Genomic DNA, 17,542 nt, shown 5'->3' on the forward strand with positions numbered 1-17,542 from the left:
AGCGAGTCGGATCAGACAAGGGCTCACCATCAGAAGCACGAAGTTGAACATTAAGCTCCATAGGAGTCTCAACAGTGCGCTCATCACTAAGAGCTGCATGAGCAAGAAGATCCTGGATATACTTTTCTTGGGAAATAAAAAAGCCATCAGAGGTGGAGGAAATCTCAATCCCAAGAAAGTAACGAAGAGGACCAAGATTAGACATAGAAAACTGCTCACTGAGACGGGCCTTTACAAAGGCAATGTACTCAAGATCATCGCCAGTGATGATCATGTCATCAACATATAGAAGAAGAAGAGTGCGACCACGAGCAGAAACATGAACAAACAACGCTGGATCATGAGCACTGGGCGAAAAACCAGCTGCAGTGACCATAGAGGCAAAACGCTCAAACCAAGCGCGGGGGGCTTGCTTAAGTCCACAGAGAGAGCGACGAAGACGACAAACCATGCCATCAGGAACTGAATACCCAGGTGGTGGCTGCATATAAACCTCCTCACGCAACTCACCGTTAAGAAATGCATTCTTAACATCAAGCTGAGACACGGACTAGTGACGAACAGAGGCCACGGCGAGAAGTGTGCGAATAGTGGTCATATGGGCCACATGAGCAAAAGTCTCATCGTAATCACGACCATGCTCCTACTGAAAGCCACGAGCGACAAGACGAGCTTTATAACGCTCAAGTGAACCATCAGAGCGAGTCTTAATCTTATAGACCCACTTACAAGTGATGGGACGAACACGGGGAGGAAGAGAAACCAGATCCCACGTGCCGGTGCGCTCAAGGGCAGCAGTCTCCTCTGCCATCGCAAACTGCCATTCGGGATGAACAACAGCATCTCGATAGGAAGTCGGCTCCAGAACGGTCGAAAGACCATAGCGAGAAGGAGAATATCGGTCAGGGGCGGACGAGGCCGAGAACAAAGACCATAAGTCGGCCGAGAGGAGGAAGACGACGCACCAGAAGTAGAGGGCACATCAGTAACACGTGAGCAACGAGTATAATGGAAAGGAAAGGAGGGAAGAGGTGGAATCACTGGAGGTGGAGACGGGGAATGTATCGGTGATGAAGGCGGTGACGGGGAATGTATCGGTGATGAAGGTGGAGCAGGGGAATGTCTCAGTGATGAAGGTGGAGAGCCATGTGATGAGGAAGAAGAAGAAACTATGGGAGAGGATGGCGTCTGGTCTACAATGGTAGGACGAGGAGTAGGAATACTGGGCACAGAGGGAGGTGCATCTGGAAACGTAAGAAAAGAGATGTCCTCTGTGGAAAAGGCCGGGGAGGATGGACGCGGGTAGAAGGGACGAGACTCGTCAAAGGTCACATCCCGGGAAATACGCATCCGGCGACCGACAGGATCCCAACACCGATAGCCCTTATGTTCATCACTATATCCGAGAAAGACACACTCAACAGACTGAGCGGTCAGTTTGGTGTGTTCACGAGGGGCAGGGAAAACATAGCAAACGCAATCAAACAAACGAAGCGCCGAATAATCAGGGGAACGACCAGAAAGACGCTCGAGAGGAATACCACCCTGTAGAGCAGTAGATGGCTGAATGTTGATGAGATATATGGAAGTGGTAATAGCCTCAGCCCAGAACTGAGGCGGAAGAGAGGCGGCAATCATCATCGCACGCGCCGTCTCAAGAAGGTGACGATGCTTGCGCTCAGCCACACCATTCTGAGCATGAGCATCAGGACAAGAGAACTGAGGAAGAGTACCCTGCTTAACAAGAAACCCTCGTAGTGCATGGGAGATATACTCACCAGCTGAATCTGCGCGAAAAACACGAATAGGAGTGGAAAACTGGGTATGAACCATGACAGCAAATTTTTTGTATATAGATAAGACCTCACTACGAGAAGACATGAAATAGATCCAAGTGTGCCGAGAAAAATCGTCTATGAAGATAATATAGTAGCGATGACCCCCTTTTGAAGCGAAGGGAGCCGGACCCCAAACATCAGAGTGAACAAGATCAAAAGGGCGTTCGGAGACTGACTCACTGTGAGGATATGGTAGCTGAATCTGCTTACCAAGCCTACAACCCAGGCAATCCAATGAAGCTTTACCAGAGACAGACCCCAGAACACCGCGATGAACCAAGGATGAGAGACGAGAACCACATAAATGGCCAAGACGATGATGCCACTGCTGAAAAGAGCTGGTAGATGCAGCAACAGGGGTTGCGAGACTGGCAGCGGTGGCAGTGGAGGGAAGACGAAGCCAGTCAAGCTCCCATAGACCATCAGAGCGTCGAGGACCAGCACCAAGCAGAGCGCCCGTGCGACGATCCTGAACGGAACACGAATCAAAGTCGAGAATGACCCTACAACTAGAGTCAACAATCTGACTACCAGATATGAGCTGCATGGTAAGTCGAGGAACATGAGCGACAGAGGGGACATGAAATGAAGAAGTGCTAAGAATACCTCGACTAGCTACAGGGAGGGGAGTGCCATCAGCCGTAAGAACACGAACATGAGACTCGACAGGTCGAACAGAGGTCAAGGTGGAAGAATCATAAGTCATATGAAAAGAAACTCCAGTATCAAGAATCCATGGGGATGTACCTGAATGAGTAGAAGGTGGTTTCTCAGTGTCAGAAGAGTCAATCACGGAATCTGCAGAACCTGTCGGTGAAGACTCCCAAGCAGCAAGCAGGCATCGTAGCTGCGCAATCTCACGTGCAGACAAGGACACGGCGGAAGAAGTCGAGGTAGAAACACCAGCCGGCGATGAGCAATCGCCACCACCCGTGAAAGCCACCGGGGGAGTCGACGTAGAGCCGGCACCACCCTCACAGGCAGAAGCCGCGAGAATAATCGACGAATAGCGACCAACACAGACGGACAAGCACCAAGCACCGAGCAACGACGCATATGCGAGACGGGATCAATAAAGGGAACACCAACGAAAATCTGCGGGCAGCGTCGAAAATGTAGGCCTGACGAAAACATCATATCAGTTTTTTTTACTCTTTTTTTTTCTTTTTCTTTTCTCTCTCTCTTTTTTTTAACCCCAATCTGCACAGGCCACTCGAAAAGCCCAGTTCATCAGACAACTGATGCAATTGCAATTAGCAGAGGCACGAACAGGCGGGCAGAGTACCAACAGACGGGCACACCAGCACGGAACCAGCCGGCCAGAGGGGCCACGGCCTGGAGAAGACGGCGACTGGCGGGATCGAGTGGGCCGGGGCGGGTGAGGCCAGGCGACGGAGTCGCGGTGGGGCAGCTGGCCTGCAGGAGGCGAAGCAGCCGCGGCGGGGCCACGGGCCTGGAGTCGCAGCAGGCGACGGAGTCGTCGGATCGGGACGGGAAACGGCGTCCGCGGAATGACCGCTCCCGATGGCCGCTGGCCTGGAGTCGCGGCGAGGCCGCTGGGAGGGCGGGGCCGGACGGGCCGCGGGCGGCAACTGGACCTTGCCGCAGCCACTGGGCCGGAGCACGAGCTGCGGGCGAACTGGTAGTTCCTTCGAGGGATGGCTCGATGCCGATGCAGGGAAGGTCAACAAGCGGCAGGCTTGGACTTGGCCGAGGCGGTTAGGCCGGACGAGTGGCCGGCGGCGACAGCCTGGGAAGACAACGGCAGCGGGCCGAGTTTCAGGAGCCGAGCCAGCGGAGGAACGCAGCAGATCGTGAACAAGATCTTGATTTGGATCAGAAAAGTAGCGGATGGAAACACAGCCGGAATCGAGCGGAAAGGAGGAGATTGCAAGAAGAAGATTGGATCAGCACGAGTTGCGCGTGCGAAAAAAGGCCTAGCTCTAATACCATGTTAGAGAAATAGCAACTTGATATTATCAGGAGGCAAAAGCCATCATATATACATGTACAAGGAAAGGCCAAAAGCCAGAATGCGAAAAGCCAAAGGCCATAATAAATATAACTCTAACAGATAGTACTCCCTCCGTCCCAAAATGTAAGATCATTCTTGACACTATGATAATAGTACTACATGGGAAGCATTATTGTGAAAGGCGCTTTCGGTCAAGAGCAATCATTGACTTATCTGTCAATATGTGAACGATGCCAAGTGGGGGATATGTGGTCTCTTCCATCTTCTTTGACCTGAGGTGTTTAGTTGCCCACTGGCGCACTATTATTGTCTGATGTTTACGTTTGCTGCTGTTTTTTTCCATTCTCCTGGCTCCACTGGCGCACTATTATTGTGGATTTGGTGGTTGCCATCTGAACCCGGAAGCAGTTCAAAGTAAACTGGAATACTGGATAGCGCGTGAGAGTGGCAGATTTTCTTTAGATAATGGCAGGCGAGTAGCAAAATCATTGATTACTTGGCTCTGATCTTTTGATGCTTGTGCGGATATGGTCCTTAGAGCGGAACCAGCTGGCGATGCGCAGCACGGATTGTTAATTAGTTCAGTTGAATGATTGGTGTTAAGTTAAGAATCACATTTCCATTTCATGCAGTTTTGCTTTATTTTGAGATGAAGTTGTGAATGTCAGCAACCTAGGCCTCGCTGGGCTCTCGACCACTGCCCAGCCCACGAAGGAGACAGACTACATATACTACAGAGGAAGGCCGCTGCGCACAACTTGGCTTGGAACCGGACGGAAGCCTTCGGCCTGGCTAGGATAGGAGGCTTCGGCTTAGGCGTAAAGTTCTTCTTTTTCCTCTAGTTCATCCCATATCCTCCATCGACAAGCTTCAATCCTTCGGTAATTCAAGTGCACTGCCCTCTGTTGGGGTAATTCAAGTGCACTGCCCTCTGTTGGTGAGTTAGTACTGGGGTCCTCACAATGCTGATGCTCTGTCCTAGCTGTAGCTCTAGCATTACTGTTGGGTTTTCTTCTGTATCAAGTGTTATACAATCCTTTCAGGTTCAGGTTCAGGTTCAGGCTTTCCTTGTACCCCTTGTCATCGAGATAATGAAGCTATCAGACCTGCATGTTCTTTTGAATCTATATATGCTGATAAATGGACGAGCAATGTGTGAATACCATGTTCTGCATCGAACAATAAGGACGAGGAACATACTACCTCCGAGGCCCATGTGTCGTCTTGATGAACATGCCAGATTTCCTTTTCTGAACCCTGACTTATCTTGTTAGGGCTTTGTGAGCCGAAGAAGAGGCCTGCCACCGGCGGAGCCATTGTTGTTGTGGCACGTCAACAGGGATCGTCCCGTGCTCCTTGAATCCGGCACCCGCCGCATGCCGTCGTCGAGGTAGATCGCCGGAGCCGCCACCTTTGTGAGTTTTGTTTTTAGAGCAGAGTGACCCGACTTAAGTCTGTCCACCCACCGCCGGCCCGCAGCCGTGCCCGGTCCATCTTCTATCGGCCTAATCCATTGTTCTAAAAAAAAATCATACGAAACCCAAAACCAGCTTCGCATAGGCGGCGACTCATGGCCTAGGGGCACGTTCCGCCACTTTCCTCTGGCTCCGCAGTTCCCCGAAACCCAGCTGGTCGCGAGGCATGTAATGGATCAACTCAGGGCCGAGGGGCACGTTCCGCCACTTTCCTCTGGCTCCGCAGTTCCCCGCGAGGGCGTGAAGCGGCAATTCGTGGCGAGTCGACCCCCGGCGGTCGGGCGTGCGCCGGTGGACAGAAGCTGGAGACTAGGACAGCTGTAGAGGGGCGTCCTCTGCCGAGGTACATCCTGCGAAAACACTATGCTTTGAAATTCTCGATGCGTATTTACTATTTAGACCTTGGGATGTGCTCTGTTATCACAAGATGATTTCGTGAGGGATTTTGGAACGTGCTGTTTTGTGATAGCAGTGGTTACTTACTCGTATAGGGTATACCCAAGGATTTATCATGACTCAACTGCGTGATGTTATTGCTCCGGAAGCAATGTAAATTGTGGTAGATAAAGTTGCAGTAAATAATTCGTTTTCCTGGATGAAAATAATAAATATGATGGAACACCAACAAGACGAGTTTCAGATACATTTATAATGCTTCAGTACTAACAGTCTTGCATTGTTACACCTCCACCAACTGGAATCACTCCTCACCCTAGATTCTACTAGTATACATAATGATGACTCACACCTAGATGAGTTTCTCTGGAATGTTGCGAAACCTGAATAGTAGCCTAATCTCAACTCTGAGATAAATAAACTGATATAAAAACTGGAGTAGTACTAGCCAAAATATCCTGATAAGACTATCTGATCATACAACACCCCTACACCAAAGAATGCACCGAAGGCAATCGCAAAGGTTGCCTTGTAGTCAGTCTGTTTGATTGACACAACGTTGGCTGGACGTGCTTTAGCCGAAGCCACAGAGCTTGTTGTTCCCGTCGAAGCTGGAAGTCTGAAACGTGTTAACTGACCTCCAGATGGGATAGGACCTTCTAGGTCATTGTTAGAAATACTGAACGCTGAGAGGAAGTGCAGGCTGTTCAATGCAGCTGGGATTGCACCAGTGAGGTTGTTGTTAGAGAAGTTTAGTGCTAGCATGTAGCGACCCGACCTTAAACGGTCAAGTCTCTGTGCTTCAGTGTCATCCCTGGATCGGTAATGCTGACACACACAGTACTCGAATGATTTATAACAGAGTAGCAATCACACACTTATTACATTGAATGTCTTAAAAGAGAACTTATTACAATAAATATGGTTTAAGACCATCTAATACAATAACAACGGAAGGCTTGGAAGATAAAGTGAGTCCATCAACTCCAACGGCATAGCTGAGCTGCACGACAACGACCTAACAAACCTTACTCCTCGTCTGAAAAGACTGCAACATAATACGTTGCAGCCCGGAAACGGGTCAGCACATGGAATATGCTGGCAATATCACACAGTAGACTATACCAACCTACATCCCTCTACATCTGCTAGTCTACCTCTTCAAGAGCTCACGTAACTTACTCAACTATGCTAGAGCCCATAATAGCTTGTGGCTGCACATGGAAGTTTCTAGCATGAAAATATCTCAGTTCCCTTTGAGCCTGGGTGATTGATGACAATGCTTTTGCGGACTAATCATGTGCATCAAATATTTCAGATATATTGACTAGGCACAAGATGATTGGGTTCCCCTCAAAGGCTATAGAAGACGGCGTTTCTCTTCGGTTCTTTTCGGTGGTATTGAGTCGTAGGGAAGCCATACTATTAAGAGGGGGTCCGCTTTGGAAAGGTTGGGTGGATTCATCACGTACACATCGTCCCTTGCACCTCCTTTCCTCTTGCCTTTGGAGCATCCTAAGTGTTCCATGTCTATGAAATTATAGCTCTTGTCTGCCGAACTAGGAAGTGCGGTAGTACCGCTCGTCAGAGCGGTAGTACCGCAGGACCTTGCGGTAGTACCGCAAGGCCCCACGGTAGTACCGCTTCTGGTAAGCAGTAGTACCGTGGTCCCTGCTTAGTTCCGCAACTACGCGGCTGTAAGGGGCGGATGTAATTTTTTACATCCGCACCTAGCGCGGTAGTACCGCGGCTGGCTTACGGTACTACCGCGTCGGGTTTTTGCATCGACTCCAACTCTGCGGAAGTAGCCACGGATGTAATTTTTTATATCCGTGCCTTCCCATCCCTGGACAGCCCCTGCCTTGCGGTAGTACCGCAAGGGGGTGCGGTAGTACCGCGCCAGCAGTACTACCGCCCTCTGCCGTAGTGCTGGGTGGCTGTTCTGGTCTCTGCTGCGTGGGCGGTAGTACCGCGGGGCTCTGCGGTAGTACCGCGTTCCCCTGCGGTAGTACCGCGCCTCAGGTGCGGTAGTACCATGTGCCCCTGCGGTAGTACCGCGTCTCCGGTGCGGTAGTACCGCGCTGCGCAGGCTGAGTTGGTGGATAATGGTTGGATTTGTTCTCCCACTATATAAGGGGTGTCTTCCTCCTCTAGTTGACCACCTCTTCCACCTCCAAGCTCCATTGTTGCTCTAAGCTCCATTTTCGCCCGATCTCCTTCCCTAGCCAATCAAACTTGTTGATTCTCTAGGGATTGGTTGAGGAGGCCCCGATCTACACTTCCACCAAGAGATATTTGAATCCCCCCACTAATCCCTTGTGGATCTTGTTACTCTTGGGTGTTGAGCACCCTAGACGGTTGAGGTCACCGTGGAGCCATAGTCCATTGTGGTGAAGCTTCGTGGTGTCGTTGGGAGCCTCCAATTAAGTTGTGGAGATTGCCCCAACCTTGTTTGTAAAGGTTCGGTCGCCACCTTCAAGGGCACCAATAGTGGAATCACGGCATCTCGCATTGTGTGAGGGCGTGAGGAGAATACGGTGGCCCTAGTGGCTTCTTGGGAGCATTGTACCTCCACACCGCTCCAACGGAGACGTACTTCCTCTCAAAGGGAAGGAACTTCGGTAACACATCCTCGTCTTCACCGGCTCCACTCTTGGTTATCTCGTGCCTTTACTTGTGCAAGTTTATTTGTGCCTTATATCTTGCTTGCGTGTATGCTTATTGTTGTTGCATCATATAGGTTGCTCACCTAGTTGCATATCTAGACAACCTACTTTGATGCAAAGTTTAAATTGGTAAAGAAAAGCTAAAAAATGTTAGTTGCCTATTCACCCCCCCCCCCTCTAGTCAACTATATTGATCCTTTCACCTGAGTTTCTCGAGAACTAAACGCAAATGCTCCTTGTGCTCCTCCTCATTCTTCGAGTATACCATTATATCATCAATGAACACCACAACAAACTTATCCAAATATTCCATGAACACCTTGTTCATCATGCTCATGAAGTAAGCAGGGGCGTTAGTCAATCCAAATGACATGACCGTATATTCATATAACCCGTACCGTGTGGTGAATGCTGTCTTTGGTATATCCTTCTCTCGAATCTTCAGCTGGTGATACCCTGATCGCAGATCGATCTTCGAAAACACCTTAGCTCCTTGCAACTGGTCAAAGAAATCATTGATCATTGGCAGTGGGTATTTGTTCTTAATCGTCACTTCATTCAATGCCCGATAATCAACAACCATTCTCAAGGATCCATCCTTCTTCTCAACCAAGAGCACTGGGGCTCCCCACGGTGATGAACTTCATCGAATGTAACCTTTCTCCAATAACTCCTTGATCTGCTTCTTAATCTCCTCCAGATCATTTGCGAGCATCCGGTATGGTCGCTTCGATATAGGCCCGGTGCCTGCCAACACTTCTATCAAAAATTCGATGTTTCGATCTGGCGGCATGCCTGGTAATTCCTCTGGAAATACAGCTGGGTAATCCTTTACGACAGGTACTTCCTCCTGAACAACTCTTGAGAGGGAATTTACTTGGCTCCTCCTAAGCGCGTGCCTAGATACATACTTGATCCTTTTTCCCTCCGGGGTGGTGAGATAAATCGACTTACTAGCACAGTCAATGCTTCCTCCATACTTTGACATCCAGTCCATGCCTAATATCACATCCAATCCTTGTGACTCCAAAATTATTAGTCTGACGGGAAAACATGGCTACCAATGGTTAAGGGTATCTGGTCACACCATCGGCTAGCCATATACTCTGCTCCAGGTGAACTCACTAACAGAGGGGTCCTAAGGGTTTGGGTTGGTAGTTTAAACTTATCCACGAATCCCCTTGATATGTATGAATGCGATGCACCGGTATCAAAAAGAACAAGGGCGGTAAAAGACTTAACCAAAAACTTACCGATAACCGCGTCTGGCTGCTCTTCAACCTCCTCCACGTTAACGTGGTTCACTTGTCCTTTGTTGAATGGATTGGGCTTCTTCCCAGCACTCCCGTTACCGTTTCCATTCTTCGCTTCAGGGCACTCCGTGGCATAGTGTCCAGTCTTCCCGCACTTGAAGCAAGTAATGTGACTTAGGTCTCTCTTGGCGGGTGTGGCTGGATTGGAGCGGTTCTGATTGTTGCTTGTTCCGTTCCCAGTCCCATTCTGAGAACCATTGTGGTTATGCGAACTTCCTCCGGTGTGGTTATGACCTCCATGGTTATGAACTAGTCCTCCCGAGTTCGGTGTTAGACGAGGCTTCTGTTGAGCTCCGGAGTTGTATCTTCCTTGCCCATACTTCCTCTTACGGCTCTCAATCTGCTGCTGCTTCCCTTCAATCATAAGAGCCTTATGTACCAACTCCTGGTAATTGTTGAATGTTGCCACCATCAACTGCATGCTCATCTCATCATTCAGCCCTTTCATAAACTTCTCCTGCTTCGCGGCATCCGTGGCCACATCATCAGGGGCATAGCGAGATAACTTGCTAAACTCATCCACGTACTGAGCTACGGTATGGTTCCCCTGGCGTAAGTTGCGGAACTCACGCGTCTTCATATTCATAGCTCCAGTTGAGACATGGGCCGTGCGGAAAGCTTGCTGAAACTGATCCCAAGTGACGTTGGCTATGGGGAAAGTGGTCGTATAGTTCTCCCACCATGAGGCTGCTGGTCCATCCAATTGATGTGCGGCAAAGCGCACCTTCTCAGCATCTGTGCAACCTGCGGTGGTCAACTCCCTTCTAATACGGCGTAGCCAATCATCTACAACTATAGGCTCGGTGCTACTGGAAAACACAGGCGGCTGCAACCTCAGAAAGCGAGCTAAGTTGTCAACTGGAAGCGGGTTATTGTTGTTGGTGTTGTTGTTGTTGCCTTGGTTCTAGACTAACAATTGCATCAAGGCATTCTGCTGCTGGATTAACTGAGTGAGCTCTGGCGGGAAGGCAAATCCGGTGTCACGTCTCGGAGGCATCTGGCGGGTTTTAGAGGGGAGAGATTAGAATAGAAAAAGGGGTCAAGTGAGAAAGCACTACCCATATGCACATGAGACAAACACAATCATTTCACTCAATCAATCAACCAAGGGCATACAAACGGTCTAGAACTATCGTAAAAAAGTGCTTAACTACTACTATATACATGGGGGAATACTACTAATCATTTGGTGGTCATCTAGAAATTTTGATCGGTGGAAGACTCCATGATGTCTGCTCCAGCTTCGTCTTCAAAGTCATCTTCACTGGGGTCGGAGTCGGTGTCGTCGAGGATGATGTAGTTCTCCGGGCAAGTGGAATCATCGTCCTCTCCTCCTGGCGCGGGGTCTCCCATGAATACTCCGATCTTCTTTATCAAGTCGCCATTCTTCTCCAATAGTGTTGCAATTTCCTCCTCATATCCATCGCGTGTAGACTTAAGTTCTTCTTCCAGATCGATGATCCTTGTCTTCGCCTTCTTCAAATCTATCATATCTGCGCACATCTGGTTCTCCTGGCGTCGAATGTGTTGGTTTAACTCCTGGATGAAAGCTGCAATGGATCTGTCCTTCTTGGTGCTGATCATCTTCCATTGCTCATCTCGGCGCCCACATATCTGATAGATAGTGTCCTTGAGATCCTTGTTGTAGACTTCTCCAATGCGTCCCATAGTAATGTGGGCTGCAGTGCTCTTGCCTAGGCTCCAGGTGGGTGCTTCAAAAGAAAACTCTATGGGCTTAGTGGTTGGCGAGAACGTCCTTCCTGGTACTTGAACTTGAATCATCCAGCGCTCCTCTTCTGGTAAAGTGGCGTTGTAAGTCCTGGTGAAGCTTGGTATTTCATGTTCAGGTACCTAGTGACTTCCTTCAAGTGGCGTCCAAAGGGAGTGTCTTCATCCGGTTGTGCAAACTTGTTCCTTGAATCCGCCATCCTAAGAGTAGAAAATGGAGAGGAGTCAGAAATGAGTAGAGAAGAGTGACCTATGGTTTTATCTTAGTGGTCGTGTCCTACACTCAGCGTGTGCTCTGATACCATCTTGTAGCGACCCGACCTCAAACGGTCAAGTCTCCGTGCTTCAGTGTCATCCCTGGATCGGTAATGCTGACACACACAGTACTCGAAGGATTTATAACAGAGTAGCAATCACACACTTATTACATCAAATGTCTCAAAAGAGAACTTATTACAATAAATATGGCTTAAGGCCATCTAATACGAGAACAACGGAAGGCTTGGAAGATAAAGTGAGTTCATCAACTCCAACGGCATAGCTGAGCTGCACGGCAACGACCTAACAAACCGTACTCCTCGTCTGAAAAAACTGCAACATAATACGTTGCAGCCCAGAAACGGTTCAGCACATGGAAGATGCTGGCAATATCACACAGTAGAGCAAGAACAGAATAATGCTATCACTACATGCATATTTGGCTGGTGGAAAGCTCTATGGTTACAGTTTTGCGAAAAGCCAATTTTTTCCTACAACAAAGGAATAAGTTTTATTTTAACTATCATGGTAGTTGAAACATTATTGAGAAAGTTCCTCCAACTCAATCCCAATTAAAAGTAATTATCAACCCAACAATATTAACTTAGAGTGATGAGATACTTAGGATAATCCAAGTACTAGATACTCAAGATGTCCATAACCGGGGACACGGCTAACCATGATTAGATTGTACACTCTGCAGAGGTTTGCACACTTTTCCCCACAAGACTCGATCGCCTCCGTTGGATTTCTCGCACTACATGGGGTTTGAGAAGCGGATGACCGAGACACAGTCTTTCAGAAACATTAACTCTTTACTCCGGGTAGACTATACCAACCTACATCCCTCTACATCTGCTAGTCTACCTCTTCAAGAGCTCACGTAACTTACTCAACTATGCTAGAGCCCATAATAGCTTGTGGCTGCACACGGAAGTTTCTAGCATGAAAATATCTCAGTTCCCTTTGAGCCTGGGTGGCGGACCTTAGGATGATCACACGGGTACTCCGGGATATCCTAGGACAACAGTGGATTCTCCAGGTGCCCGACAAGCAATCCACCCAGATGTGTATTAAAGTTGCCACCTTAAGTTGAACCGTTAATTAATCACCTCACATCTGTCATGGATTCACTCACCCAAACCACGTCTACGAGCATAACATAGCAATATAAGCAATACGTAGAAGTAACTCCCAAGGGTTTGGATATAACAGGGCAATAGGTTCTACCTCATCAACTACTTCTCAATACCCACAAGTTAATCATATCCTAATCATGCAGTGTTTGAGGATTGGAGCTAATGCATAAAAAGTGGGTATGAAAAGAGTATGATCAATGTGTTACTTGCCTTGCTGACGATCCGCAAAACCTAGGGACTCGTAGTAGCACGCTTCGCACTCCGGGAATTCTATCGCAAACAAACAATAGCATACATAAGCAATCAAGCAAAGATGCACGGGCAAAACTCAAATAAGAAGAATTGACCAGAAAGTTCAATTTAAGAACTCCGTTTTGCAAAAAGAATCAAATCAAACGGAGCAACGAAACTCAAACTGCGAAAGAAACAAGATCCATTTGCTAATTTGAACTAAATTCAAATTTTACAGTACCAAAATCTTGTTCAAGTTGATTAAACAGAAAGAGGGTTTCGAGACAAAGATCTAGGTGCTTGAATCGCCTGATTCCGATAAACGAGCGAAAAGATAAACTAAAACAAAATCGGATCAGAAATCCCGATCGAAAAATAATCGCGAAAAACCCGAGAAAAAGAAAAACTGACGAAGAGGCTAACGAACGAACGTTCGTTGTCTGAAACTAACGAGCGAAAACCGTTCGTTAAAACGAACGTCCGGACGAACGTCCGCTAAATAAACTAAACCGAGAAAAAAATAAAACCGGTCTATTCTAAAAAAACGAACTAGGTTTTCTAAAAAAAACCGGATCGGTTTTCTAAAGAAAACCGGATCGGTTTTCTAAAGAAAACCGGCGGCGGCGGCTACCTCGTCGGATCCGGCGGGGCTCGGGGCTCTGGCGGGGCTGGGTGGCGGCGGCTGCTGCTGCGGCTGCGGGCGGCGGGCGGTGGGCGGGACGGGGTGGTGGTGGCGGGGTGGGGCGGCATATAAAGGGGGAGGGGGAGGGGTCGGCTTGGGGAAGGGGCACCGGGGCGGCGGCGGAATTCCGGACTCCGGCGGAGTCCGGTGCAGGCACGGGGTGCGCGGGGAAGGTGGTGGCGGCGGGGTGGGCCGGCCTGGCTTGGCTGGGCCTCGGCCCAGTCGGGCGCTGAAGTTTATTTATTTCCACCAAAAATAAATCCTAGAAAAATAAATAAAAGTCTAAAAATGCCAAAACAAATTTTCACCGTCTAAATAAAATATTTAGAACAAGATGAACATTTTCTTGGCCCTAAAATGCAATTTTGAAAACATGCAAAAAAATTCTAATGCAAATAAAATAGCAGTAAAATCCGAATAAAATCAAATATTTGATTTTAATTTTTTTCCTCCAATATTTCATTTATTTTGGAGAAGTCATATTATCTCCTCTCATTTATTTTAATTATGAAATATTTTCGGAGAGAAAAATAATTAAAACAAATAATCCTCGTTTCAATATGTGATAAAAATTCAAATATAAAAACAGTGAAATCCCCAACTCTCTCCGAGGGTCGTTGAGTTGCTTAGAATTTTGAGGCTTGCGAAATGAAAATGCAATAACATATGATATGCATGAATGATCTATGTATAACATTTCAAATTGAAAATTTGGGATGTTACAAACCTACCCCCCTTAAGATGAATCTCGCCCTCGAGATTCGGGTTGGCTAGAAAGTAGGTGTGGGTGGTCTTTGCGAAGATCTTCCTCTCGTTCCCAGGTGGCTTCATCCTCGGTATGGCGGCTCCACTGAACTTTGCAAAACTCGATAACCTTTCTGCGGGTAACTCGACTGGCAAATTCAAGAATCCTGACTGGCTTCTCCTCATAGGTCAGATCACTAACCAACTGAATCGCTTCTAGAGGCACTGTATCTCTCGGTGGTATATCGGCCATCTCATCATGACACTTCTTCAACTGTGAAACGTGAAACACATCATGAACTCCTGACAATCCTTCAGGTAACTCCAACTTGTAGGCAACTTCTCCCATACGTTCCAAAACACGATACGGTCCTACAAATCTCGGGGCTAACTTTCCCTTGACTCCAAAACATTTCACTCCTCACAGAGGTGACACTCGCAGATATGCTCTGTCTCCAATTTCATAGGTTACCTCCTTGCGTTTTGAATCTGCATAACTCTTCTGCCTGGACTGAGCTACCTTTAGTCTATCGCGAATCAACTTAACCTTCTCTTCAGACTCCTTGATCAAATCTGGTCCAAACAACTGTCGATCTCCAACTTCATCCCACATCAACGGTGTTCTGCACCTTCGTCCATACAAGGCTTCGAACGGTGCCATCTTCAAACTGGCCTGGTAGCTATTGTTGTATGAGAACTCTGCGTAGGGCAAATTGTCATCCCAACTAGATCCATAATCCAGAGCACAAGCTCTCAACATATCCTCCAGAATCTGGTTGACTCTCTCGGTCTGTCCATCTGTCTGCGGGTGGAATGCTGTACTGAACTCCAACCTTGTCCCAAAGTCTGGTGCAGCTGATGCCAAAACTTTGAAGTAAACTGTGTTCCTCTATCTGATACGATGGTCCTCGGAACTCCATGCAGACATACGATCCTGGTCATATATATCTTGGCCAACTTCGCACTTGTATAGGTGGTTTTCACTGGGATAAAGTGAGCCACTTTGGTCAAGCGATCAACTACTACCCATATAGAATCATATCCTGATTTGGTCCTGGGCAATCCGGTGATAAAATCCATGCCAAGTTTATCCCACTTCCATTCGGGTATCGGCATAGGCTGTAACAATCCTGCTGGCTTTTGATGCTCTGCCTTCACTCTCTGACATACATCACATACAGCTACATACTCGACAATATCCTTCTTCATACCAGTCCACCAGAAACTTTCCTTCAAATCCAAATACATCTTGGTGTTTCCGGGGTGTATCGAGTATGGTGAGCCATGAGCCTCCTGAAGTATTAACTTCCTGATCTCTGTGTTATTAGGCACATAAACACGGTCTTCAAACCATAAGGTGTCGTGCTCATCCTCACGAAAACCTTTGGCCTTTCCTTTGCTCATTCTCTCTTTTATCTCGGCTATCTCTTTGTCATCCTTTTGAGCTTCTCGAATCTTTATTAACAATGTAGACTGAACCTCCATTGTTGCAACAAAACCTCTAGGAACAATCTCCAATCGAAGTTCCCTGAGATCCTCTGCTAACTCCTTTGGCAATCCCGTGCTTACTAGGGTGTTAGCATAACTCTTCCGACTCAAAGCGTCTGCTACGACATTGGCCTTGCCTGGATGATAGTGAAGCTTCATGTCATAATCCTTTATAAGCTCCAACCATCTCCTCTGCCCAAGGTTCAGCTCCTTCTGTGTGAAAATGTATTTCAAACTCTTATGATCCGTGTACACATCACAACAGTTTCTAATAAGGTAATGTCTCCAAGTCTTGAGCGCATGCACTACAACTACTAACTCCAAATCATGCGTGGCATAATTCAATTCGTGCAGTTTTAGTTGTCGTGAGGCATACAAAACAACTCTTCTATCCCGCATAAGCACACTTCCAAGTCCTAGGCGAGAGGCGTCGCAATACACTTGGAAATCCTTGCGTATATCCAGCAGAATCAGCACTGGGGCTGTAGTCAAACGTTTCTTTAACTCTTGAAAACTCGCCTCACATTCTTCCGTCCATTTAAATTTGGTATCCTTCTTCAATAACTCCGTCATTGGCTTCGCAATCTTGGAAAAATTCTCAATGAATCTCCGATAGTATCCTGTGAGTCCAAGAAAACTGCGGATCTCGCTAACTGAAGTGGGTGCCAACCATTCAGTGACTGACTGAACCTTGGTGGGATCTACTGCTATACCTTCTCCTGATATAACATGTCCAAGGAATCCGACTTCCTTCAACCAAAACTCACATTTGCTGAACTTGGCATACAACTGATGTTCCCTGATGTAAGGGCATTTTATCCCTTAGTTGGTTTTGGTGATTGATGACAATGCTTTTGCGGACTAATCATGTGCATCAAATATTTCAGATATATTGACTAGGCACAAGATGATTGGGTTCCCCTCAAAGGCTATAGAAGACGGCGTTTCTCTTCGGTTCTTTTCGGTGGTATTGAGTCGTAGGGAAGCCATACTATTAAGAGCGGGTCCGCTTTGGAAAGGTTGGGTGGATTCATCACGTACACATCGTCCCTTGCACCTCCTTTCCTCTTGCCTTTGGAGCATCCTAAGTGTTCCATGTCTATGAAATTATAGCTCTTGTCTGCCGAACTAGGAAGTGCGGTAGTATCGCTCGTCAGAGCGGTAGTACCGCAGGACCTTGCGGTAGTACCGCAAGGCCCCACGGTAGTACCGCTTCTGGTAAGCAGTAGTACCGTGGTCCCTGCTTAGTTCCGCAACTACGCGGCTGTAAGGGGCGGATGTAATTTTTTACATCCGCACCTAGCGCGGTAGTACCGCGGCTGGCTTACGGTACTACCGCGTCGGGTTTTTGCATCGACTCCAACTCTGCGGAAGTAGCCACAGATGTAATTTTTTATATCCGTGCCTTCCCATCCCTGGACAGCCCCTGCCTTGCGGTAGTACCGCAAGGGGGTGCGGTAGTACCGCGCCAGCAGTACTACCGCCCTCTGCCGTAGTGCTGGGTGGCTGTTCTGGTCTCTGCTGCGTGGGCGGTAGTACCGCGGGGCTCTGCGGTAGTACCGCGTTCCCTTGCGGTAGTACCGCGCCTCAGGTGCGGTAGTACCATGTG

At 47.9% G+C, this 17,542-nt stretch overlaps 1 pseudogene; it reads right to left on the reverse strand.

The window, feature by feature from the left end:
* Positions 1-6,258: 6,258 nt before the first annotated feature.
* The window catches only part of LOC123142498 (receptor-like protein 2), a 43,788-nt pseudogene continuing 32,504 nt past the window's right edge, over positions 6,259-17,542 (reverse strand).

Source organism: Triticum aestivum, chromosome 6D (assembly GCF_018294505.1).
Source record: "Triticum aestivum cultivar Chinese Spring chromosome 6D, IWGSC CS RefSeq v2.1, whole genome shotgun sequence".
Taxonomy (NCBI): domain Eukaryota; kingdom Viridiplantae; phylum Streptophyta; class Magnoliopsida; order Poales; family Poaceae; genus Triticum; species Triticum aestivum.